This window comes from Nymphaea colorata, chromosome 3 (assembly GCF_008831285.2).
Source record: "Nymphaea colorata isolate Beijing-Zhang1983 chromosome 3, ASM883128v2, whole genome shotgun sequence".
Lineage (NCBI taxonomy): Eukaryota > Viridiplantae > Streptophyta > Magnoliopsida > Nymphaeales > Nymphaeaceae > Nymphaea > Nymphaea colorata.
In genome coordinates this window covers 10,026,230-10,036,064 of record NC_045140.1, presented here as the reverse complement: position 1 = coordinate 10,036,064, position 9,835 = coordinate 10,026,230, and positions in this window count along the sequence as shown.

The following is a 9,835-nucleotide window of genomic DNA, read 5'->3' as shown; positions in this document are numbered from 1 at the left end:
TAAGTATACAGGGCAATGAATATATGATAATTTTTCAAGTTTCCATGTGAATAGCGAGTCAATTCAAAGATAGGCTCGTTGTTTGACAGGGTTAATTATCTATATTCATTGTTGACCAAGAATGCCACTTGCAGTTAATATTTCAATCCAAAGATTGGATATTAATGTTGCACCGGTACCTTGTGATGGGTTTTGGGCCATTGTGTTTAAATTCATTTATATTTGTTGTTTCATCTTTGTAAATGTATTGATTGTGAGCATGCTTTGGTTTATTCTTTGTACAGTGAGTTCTGCTTATATGATATTTGCAAATTTTGAGTACTATTCCTGAGTTAAATGATTCGATTTTTTCGAGTAAGAAAAGAAAGACTGTTAATGAAGTTGCAGTTGACCAATCATCCGTTAAGAAACAGAAGAAGCATAAGGAAGGCCTATCAGGCTGCTTCTTTTACAAGGGTGAAGGTCATATGAAGGAGGATTGTACTGAGTATCACGCATGGCGTGAAATGGAGGGTACACTTTTCACTTTGGTTTGTTTTGAGGTTAATTTAACTTCAGTACCCAGAAACACTTCGTGGGTAGATTCGGTGTTACTACTCACATAGTATCTATGCAAGGCTGCCTAAATTGTCGGACGCCAATTGATGCTGAAAGATTCATCTATGAGGGCGATGACAAGAAGGCGAAGGTTGAAGCCATAGCAGATTGTTGGTTATTGTTAAAGACTGGTTGCTATTTGAATTTGACAGAAACTTATGTGGTACCGTCTTTTAGATGGAATTTGGTTCCTATTTCCTCATTGAACAAGTTTGGTTATTATTGTTCATTTGGAAGAAGTAAATTTAAGTTGTTTCTGCACTCAAATTTGATTGTCACTAGTTCTTTGTCTAGTAGCGATAACCTTTATTTGCTTGATATGGTTGCTTCATATAATGAAATCTTGCATGTTACATCTAGTGGTACTAAAAGTAAAATTAGCAAATTAGAATTCTATTATGTTGTGGCATTGGCGCTTAGGACATATCTCTGAAAAGAGAATATAAAGGCTTATGTCAAAAGGAATTCTTGTGTCCCTTGATTTCGCAGACTTTAATGTTTGCATTGTATGTATAAAGGGAAAATGAACAAACATTAAGGGGTTATAAGTTTTATAATCCATTCAGTAAGTCTTTCTTTGAAAAGGAAAATGCCCATTTCTTTGAGGATATTGAGTTTGGAGAGGTGATTAGGTTAAACATATTGCCTTTAAAGAGGGACCTGAGTCCACTCTATTCAGAAGAAGGCAATGATGTCGATCTTCCTACTGGAGAACAAACTCAACAACCTCAAGAAAATCAAGCAGAGGTGCCAATGAGAAGATCCACTAAAGAGAGGAGAAATACAATTTCAAATGATTTTGTCTATCTCCAAGAACATGATGTTGATATGGGCTTAATGGAGGATAATCCTGTCAACCTCCAGCAAGCAATAAAGAGTTCTAAATCTCTTAAGTGGATAGATGCCATGAATGAGGAAATCAAGTCCATGATGAACAATGATGTATGGGAAGTTGTTCCTTTGCCTGAAGGTGTGAAACTCATTGGTTGTAAATGGATATTTAAAACCAAGAGGGATTCATTAGGTAACATCGAAAGGTATAAGACACGTCTTGTCGTTAAGGGCTTTACTCAAAAGGAAGGCATTGATTATACAGAGACTTTCTCTCAAGTTTCGTTGAAAGACTCTTTCAGGACTATAATGGCACTTGTAGCTCATTTTGACTTAGAGCTGCATTAGATGGATGTTAAAACAACGTTTCTAAATGGAAACATTGATGAAATGATATATATGGTGCAACAAAAAAACTTTGCTTTAGGTGATGCAAAGAAAATGGTCTGCAAACTCAAGAAATCCATCTATGGGCTAAAGCAAGTTTTCCAGTCAATGGTATTACAAACTTCATCAGGTTATAGTTTCATTTGGTTTCGAATTTAATATGGTTGATGAATGTGTATACCAAAAGTTCAGTGAGGGCAAATTTATCTTTCTGGTTTTATATGTCGATGATATATTGTTGGCAAGTAATGATGTGGGTATATTGCATGAAATTAAGAAATTTTTGTCAACAACGTTTGACATGAAGGATCTTGGTTGTGCATCTTTTGTATTGGGGATCCAAATATTTCGAGATCGTTCTCGGGGTATTCTTGGATCATCACAAAAGGCCTACATTGATAAGGTGCTTCAGCGATATGACATAAAGGATTGTAAACCATGAAAGACTCCAGTTGCTAAAGGAGACAAGTTTAGTCTCAAACAGTGCCCTAAAAGTAAAATCGAATCTAAAGTAATGAAAATGATTCCCTATTTGTCTATTGTGGGAAGCCTTATGTATGTTCAGGTTTGTACTCGTTTGGATATTGCATTTATCATTGGAATGTTAGGCAGATACTTAAGTGATTCTGGTATGGGTCATTGGAAAGCAGTCAAAAGAGTTTTGAGGTACTTAAAAAGAACATAAGATTTTATGCTCACATACAGAAAGTCAGACCAGTGGGAGATCATTAGGTATTCAGATTCTGACTTTGCTGGGTGCCAAGATAATGACATTCAATCAGGTTTTGTGATTGCAGAATTTTGTCACGAGGCTGCGCATTATGTATGGTATAGAAATACCACTAAGGTTGTTGTGTGACAATAATTCAGCAGTCATGTACTCTTATAACAGCCACAACTTGTCAAAGTCGAAGCACATCGACATTAAGTTTTTGGGCTGTTAAAGAGGGGATACAGAATGGTCAGGTGTCTTTAGAGCATATTGGGACAAACTCTATGATTGCGGATCCGCTTACCAAGGGTTTAACACATAAGGTCTTTCACGAACATGTTGTTTATATGGGGTGTTATCCTTGGATGATGTGCTGGTTTAGTGGGAGTTTGTATTTTGTTTGCTCTTATGTATGGACACATATTCAGTTTTCTGCAGAATAAAGTTTAAAGTTCTTTGGTTCCATTATGTGTTTATGTTTTGATTTCCATAAGGTTTTAAAGTTGGACCAGTTGAGAATAGACATGTTGTAATCACATTGCATATAATTCTCATGCTATACATCCATATCAGATCTATGTCATTGGTTATGTTAACATTTGTGATCATTGAAGGTTTAACTAACTTTTGATATAGCGAAAGCTGCTTTGGTTCTGTGTTGATATGATCATGGACGAGATTGGTGAAATGATGTTTAATAAGATAGCAGTTATGAGCTCCTAAGGTTTTATGTAATGTTTGAATGTATTAAGACATATTTGGCCCAAGTGGGAGATTGTAAGATCATTTGGTGGGCCGACATATGTTTATAAGGAATTTCAGACATTATGGCTGTCTTAACGTAAATATCCGCTTAAGTGATTGCATTTTGGGATATTACGTCATTTTAGATGGTATGGGGTAATTTTGAAATGTATAGATACCAGTACGGAATTACGGACTCTTTGATGGGTGGAATCCGTAATTGTCCTTATTATAAAATGGTAGTGGTCCCTGGGGTCGTGCAATGGTTGCCTGAAACATTGGTTTTTAGGGTTTTTCTCTTCCTCATCTGAGAGAGACCTCAAGCGCGCCACACGTACCCTGGAAGACCCTACTGCGATCTTCCCGTGTACCAGATCAGATGGATTCAGGTACGCTTCCGCTTCAGTTTAAGGTTTCGTTTATTTCAATGATTTAGCATGAGCATGATCCTGTTTTAGGGTATATACGTTTGGTTTCGTATATGCGTTATAGGGAGAAATCCCAACAGTACGCGCTTTCAGAGTAACAAAATAAAGGGAGAGAAACGAAGGAGGAAACACAACTAGGAAAAAGACATGCGCCTGCTTTAGTTAGTGAACTCGTACCCTCTGTGGTGGAAGCTACCTCGCCTTCTCCTAACTCGATCCGTACATCGTCCGGCGAAGCTGAAGTACCAGTGGGAGGTGCATCATCGTAATACGCCTCTGAAGCGGCCTCCGGTTTAGACTCCGGTGATGATAGGTCTGTGGGTGTACCGTCCGCGGTGGAAGCTACGTCGCCTTCTCCTAATTCGATCCGTACCTCGTCCTGCGAAGATGAAGTGCCAGCGGCAGCAGGTGCATCTCTGAGATTTGCCTCTGAGGCCGCCTCCCGTGTAGATTCTGTTGGTGGCAGCTCCGTGGGTGTACTGTCCGGTGGGGATGGGCGATGTTCGCCCTCAATGAGCGTTGCTCTTGATGGAGCCCTGGATGAGACTCGAGAAAAAGGTTGGTAAAAGTATCATGTCCTCTTCTCTCCTTCCTGATTCTTCAAGTCAATCCAACAAACAAAAAAGGAAACTGCAAAACTCTGAAGCTATGGAAGCAGCCCCTCTGGTGATACATACAAATAGAAGCCTGGACGAATTTCAGAGGAAATTTCCTTCTCCGCGTAAATTTCCCGACCGGAATAAGTCCTCCTTATTCCCCACACGTTCCACTGAAAGCTTCATGGCTAAGTAAACCAACTTTTCTTCTTCTCTAGACTCGGCAATTTTCACACCTTGAAACCTCAAAGGAAATTAACAACCATAAAACCTCATAGAAACTGCAGGAACAGTTGTTCCTAAAGCGAACAAGTGTCTTAAGAACTCTTTGTCACTGTTTGTATAAAGTTGTATGTTTGTTTTCTAAACAAAATTTTCATTATGTTACTGTTTGTTTAAATAACTAAACGGACACGTTATGCATTATTCTATTTTTGTCTTTCACTCTTTCTAAAACACACGATAAAACAAATGAAATACATATGAACTAATAAAAATATCTTCTTTTCTCTCAATAAAAAAAATCACATAGACACAAGAAAATATTTCCCAAAGCATAATATTAAAAATACAAGTAAATAAAAGTATTCACACTCTCTTTTCTCTCTCTCTCTCTCTCCATACATGAGAAACTTAAAATCCACATATAATGAAAAAAAATATCTAATAAAATATGTAAAGAAACATATAAGCCAACAAAAATTATTCTTTTTCTTGCTCTTTCTATCTCTATGAATACAAGCAACCTAAAATATACCAGCCCAAAAAATACTTTCTTTATCTTTTCTCTCTCTTGTTTTCTCTCTCTCTCTCTCTCTCTCTCTCTCTCCCTCTCCCTCTCTCTGTACAATAGACGACCTAGAATCCATATATTATAAAGAAAACATCATTTAATTACAAACAACATAAAAACATAAAAAGTAAGTTTTCAATTTGTTAGATACAAACCACGCAACAATAAACATTTTTATGAATAAATAAAAACATTGATCAAAATATAGAAAAAAAATTATCATCTTATGATGTAGGTCCATCTCCATCTCCACCTTCCTCTCTCATGCTTCCTAGTTAAAAATAAATTTCAGAAATAAAATATTAAAATTATTAATAAACACGTTTGATGAATCTTACGAAACCCAGCAGTTTGAAATGGACAATTCTCAAATCTCTTACCCAATTAATGGCAACAAAATAATTATTATAAATAATAATTCTAGAATCACTATTCTGAAAATCATCCCTTCTTCAAATTCATGGTGTGTTTAGATTTGTTGAATGATTATTCTAGAAAATCTTCTCTACCGTTTGATGGCCCTCTATTAAAAAACTGAAAATTTTACTAATTGACATCCTCGTTAAACAAATTATGACATTCAAGTTTACATTACAGTTATAATAATCCAAGGAGAACCATCTATCTTTACAAGTAGATATAGTGAAAACTGAAAAATTAAATAATTATCTACACTTACTGACTGGAAACAAAAAAGGTTCACCAACATAGCTCCTCTAAAAGCAAATATCTCTCTCCCTAATGCCAAATCTCAATTAGCCTCCTTTTAGTCTCTTCTCCTCCCTAGAATGACATTCTAAACAATAAACAACCTTCATAACAGTTGACCACTACATCCAGAATAAGATTTTCCCTTCAAACCAACTTCAATTTGGAAAAACTTCATCTATTGCACCATCAAAATAAAGAAGTACATTGTTACTCTTCCAAGCCGGTTTTGTAGCTAGGCATCATATGTCAGTAGTTATCATTCTAAGACCTCTTTTGCTTCGCTCTCATGTTTTTTGTATTCTATTGGCACTGCAATGTTCCCATGTCAATGGACTCTGATTCACCAACCCAAATTACAGGAACAATACAAGCTACATGCAAACATCTTATGCTGTAACTTTTTTCCCTAATCAAAATGCATATTTTGTGCTTTCATAAGCCAATGCTGTTACAGAAACTGGTAACAATCTTCGAAACCAGCTTAAAGCAGAGTGGGAACTCCACTGCAAACCATCCAAACCCTATCTTCCCCAATTCTTCGTGCATTTTGCCAATTTTCACTAGCTCTACCCCCAGGGCCTTTCGAACTCCTTTCAAGGTGTAACCGTTCCATAGGATGTTTGGCATGTTCACTAGCTGGATAAACAACAACACTTGTTCCAACTCCCCTACATATCTTCAGCAGTAGCCCTAGACACCATCAGCTCACCATAAGGGTTGGACTCCCCATGGTCCAGTTGGATCCATGGAAATTAGGAGAGAATATTAGATACAGATCGGACTCCACATTCCAATATACATTGCACTAGCATGAACATGCACATAGATGAAATATTGCAGAAGAAAGCTCTCCAGAACAAAAAAGACAATTAAGTCACCATAATTGGCTGATGTACTTATTTCCTTTTTTCTCTATTTTATACTTTAATGAAGGTCTAGAACAAGCAAACAGCAGTTGGCAAACATCTTTTGATGAATTTTGAAGGCAGTAAGTAGTAACTAACTACTAGACGTGTAGCGATTTAAAAAGAGACCTAACAGTTAATTAGCTATGATGACAAATGATAAGTTACATAATTCAACCTAGGCAACAGTAATTTGCTTGATAAAGTATAGCATCATTTTATTGATGGAAATGGTTCCAAATGGAATTCCAAACATAGAATACTTGAAGTAGGTCACAACGTTAGAAAACAAACAAGTGATTAGTAGGGACGATGCATGAGAAAAAGAGAATCACACAAGGAACAACCCACAAAATATATAACTAAATATTATTACCACTTAGATTATTTTGTGGAATTTCTATTGCATTCGATACTTTAGATTCTATTACATGAAAATCAGTCATAGGATGAAATAATAAATCGACTAGGAATTAATTGGAAGAATAGAAATCTGTGATACCGGTCTGCTTTAGAAATCTGCATTACCGCTTCCAGAAAGGGCTCCCACGGGATCAGTTTCAAAAAAGCCTGAAAAACAGTGCATTTTACGATTCTCTCTAAGGAGTAAGGAGAAAACAGAATACCATGTGATAACAGCATTAAAGATTATTAGAAAAAGAAGATATATAATGCGACACATAAAAGAGCAAATCATCAATATTGTTTTTAATTAACATTCAAGAAAAACCCCGTTTTTTGAACGACGCTTTGGCAGATGGTGTCAGTTAAGGTGTACAACATTTTTTCTAAGCACCAGTAAAAACCTCATCCTGTGCTCGAAAATGAATAGCACTGGAACCTCTGGTCTCGAGGGAAAAAATTGAAGGAACGAAACTGATATAGAAGACTTGGCCGGCCCGTGGACGTAGATTAATCCAAGCCACATATCTCTTGCAACATTGTGAGAGAGAGAGAGAGAAAGAGCGAGATTAAGCAGGGAAAGCGTGGAGAAAAATCTCGGGTCAAACCTTCACTTGTTTGCGTGAATGGCACGGCAGGGAAGCGCGTGGAATTGCTGATCATGGAAATTGAAAAATGGCAACCGAACAGAGAAATTGGAGATGATGATCGTAATATTGCACCACCTTCTGTGAAATAAGATCACGCGTTTTCGAAGCTTCTTCGGCGTTTTGTAAAGGAAACTACAGATGATAATCGCTAAACTGCATTGTTTGGACATGGAAATGACGGTTCAAAAAATTTCCTAACATTTTCAGGAAAAATGTGGTATTGTGGTTGTCATTTCATGAATGGGGGAGAAGTTGGAAGTCGACGGACTTCCGAAATTTGTTAACGCGTTGCAGCCTTAATGCGAGATATAAAATATTCCAGAGACAAATTCGTAACCTTTTCCTGGAAACTGGAGTTGTCGTTTCACCCGTGCCTGCAGTTCAAATTGGAAGATAGATGACGGTTTTGGAAAATTAGTATACGCGTCTGCTACGCGGGTTGATGAACTTGCATTGACATTAATTTCCTTGAAATTGCATGGCCAGTTCCCTGTTAAATCAGTTAATCTACAAACGTTTTGAGATGGCGATCAAATCAAAACCAATATTTCTGTGTTCATGCGTTTGGAAGATGACGGACTTGAAAGCTAACGTTGATCTCTCTTCCTCTTTTAATTTCCATGTTCAAAAAATCAAAGTATAGCTGACGAGATCAAAATTATCTAATTTATACATAGTATTAGTTGTCGGGTCAAATACAGGCCATAATAAGCAGTTATGTCTGATCCCAAAAAACATAGAATCTACAAAAGGTACATTCACATTATAACATTTGACTCACATGCGTGCATTGCTAAAATATTGTGATGTACTTTTGGACCTGTATAACCATGTCCATTTTAGACTTTCCTGTGACCGACACATTACCAACACTCATGTAAGTGTCCCTGCCACATAGCTGAGAAATGTACAATGTGTTGACGGTCAAAGAACACTTCAATTAATATGCATGATTTGAAACACATAAAAAAAAAAAAGGCATGCAAAATTTAGACTGCATACACAAGGCTATTCAATTGACAATTCCTCACGACCCATGATCTTTGTGAGTCTTTACTTTTTCAATCGCCTCAATCATTTCTTCAAATGATTTCTGCATAAATTAACCGAATCAAACTTCAGAATTGGATCAAAGCTACAAATTCTATATAGACATGACTGATAATACAAAGTGAATGAATTTGTATCATAACATCACTGCGCATATGCGTAATCTTTGACATAGTTACCATTTTCTATACCACACCAACTATGGTCATGCTCAGGTTATAAAGTTAAATCTAACAAAGTGTACCACCATGAGTAATTTATATTAGTTGAATCAAGGAAAAGCATTTTCAAATCATACTGAACCAAACGAAGATCCACAAACAAGATTATTTCTTTCCACCAAGCTGGGTGCTTCACTACAAAGTGACAAGTATGCGGAATATAAGGATTCCTTTCTTTTTTTTTTAATTCACAACAAAAAAATAAGGCCTAAAAGGCTTTTCAATGACATGGGACACTCATTCTAGGAATATTGGCATTCCATGCAGCGTGTGAGGCCGACACTCCATGCAAGCAAAGAAAGAGGAAATCAGTGTTCTGCACAGCATGAAGATTCTGCATTCTGCCAAAATGGTGGATGTGAAATAGAAAACAATGTACATCTCCTTTGCGAAAAGGAGGTGTGCAATTTGCTGCCTTCAAACACAGATAGAGGCTAGTCTATGGCCTGAAGTACTGTTCCTGGTAACTCAAGAATGACACATCTCCTTCATGGCAATTCAGGAATGGATTTCAAAAAGCTCTAATTATGCATGGATCTTTGAACTGGCAAAGAATGAAAAAAGAGAATATGTGAATGTCATACCCCTGAGTTGTTGATCCTCCAGAGTGCCTCTCCACTCCTTTCAACAATGACTGAACCACCTAATAGGACACTGAAAATGGAAAGTGCAGCCATTCTCAGCTCTTTAAGCAGGTTGGTTAACATTGAAAAGAATAAAGGGCAGTCGTGTCAGTCCTTCTATCCAACCTCAATCATTCAACAAGCACTAAGCCCTCTTTACTCCTTCCCTCCACTCGGAAGTAGAC